Source organism: Herpailurus yagouaroundi, unplaced genomic scaffold (assembly GCF_014898765.1).
Source record: "Herpailurus yagouaroundi ecotype Mexico unplaced genomic scaffold, PumYag 100, whole genome shotgun sequence".
Taxonomy (NCBI): domain Eukaryota; kingdom Metazoa; phylum Chordata; class Mammalia; order Carnivora; family Felidae; genus Herpailurus; species Herpailurus yagouaroundi.
This window is the reverse complement of record NW_024412391.1, coordinates 46,852,867-46,854,423: the sequence shown is the minus strand read 5'-3', so window position 1 is coordinate 46,854,423 and position 1,557 is coordinate 46,852,867.

Genomic DNA, 1,557 nt, shown 5'->3' with positions numbered 1-1,557 from the left:
GTACCTTGCACATATGAGTTTCTGTCCTATATGCATTATAAAATGCTTATATGATATGAAACACCTAGCATAGATTTGGTGTTGACATATGGTCAACAGATGTAAGAATGAATTCTTTTACTAGCCATTGAGAACTGAGTCCTTGAGACCATCCTGGGAAATCTTAAGAATGTGATTTGGCTTTACAGATAGTGATAAAATCCTAAGGACAAGGAATGGAAGGAACCATATGAAGTATAGAGAATGGAAGGGGCAAAAAGAGTATTTTAAAATTTTCTCTATTCAAAACATTATGAACTAAAGAGCACCTTGATAATACCCAAAGATAATACACCTTGATAATAACACAAAGAGTAAACACAGCCTTTTTATGTTCACTGAGGATGAACAGCCTGATGCATAAAGCCTTGAGTGTTCAAAAACCACCATAATTATTGTGTTTTTGCTTGTCACTAAGTGGGACTCTGACCTTGTTCCAACACCAGTACCTTTCCATGAGGTGGGGTTTGGTTTTGCTTTATTAGTAAAATAAGGTGATCAGTATCAATTGTTGGTAGAACTTGTGAAGAGGTGGATAGACACGTGGATACTTTTGTAAATGTCTTCGAACAATACATAATTCATATATGGATGATTATGATGGTTTGAAAGATGGTATCCTTGCTTCTAATATGGGTGTAGTGACCAATCAGAATGGCTAAAATTAACAACTCAGGAAACAACAAATGTTGGCCAGAATGTGGAGAAATGGGAACGCTCTTACACTGTTGGTGGAAATAAAAACTGGTGCAGTCACTCTGGAAAACAGTGTGTAGGTTCCTCAAAAAATTAAAAATAGAATTACCCTATGACCCAGGAATAGCACTGCTAGGAATTTATCCTAAGGATACAGGAGTGCTGATTCATAGGCACAGATGTACCCCAATGTTTACAGCAGCACTTTCAACAGTAGCCAAATTATGGAAAGAGCCTAATATCCATCACCTGATGAATGGATAAAGTAGACGTGGTATGTGTGTGTGTGTGTGTGTGTGTATGTGTGTATACAAATGTACACACACACACACACACACACACACACACACACAATGGAATACTACTTGGCAACGAAAAAGAATGAAATCTTGCCATTTGCAACAACGTGGATGAAACGGGAGGGTATTATGCTAAGTGAGATAAATCAGTCAGAGAAAGACATATCATGTTTTCACTCCTATGTGGATTTTGAGAAACTGAACAGAAGACCTTGGAGGAAGGGAAAGAAAAAAATAGTTACAAATAGAGAGGAAGGCAAACCATGAGAGACTCTTAAATACAGAAAAACTGAGGGTTGATGAGGGTGTGAGTGTGGGGAATATGGGTGATTGGCATTGAGGAGGGCACTTGTGGGGATGAACACTGGGTGTTGAATGTAAGTGATGAATCATGGGAATCTATTCCCAAAGCCAAGAGCACACTGCATACCTCGTATGTTAGCTAACTTGACAATTATCTATATCATCTATATCTATATATCTATATCTATATCTATATCTATATCTATATCTATATCTATAT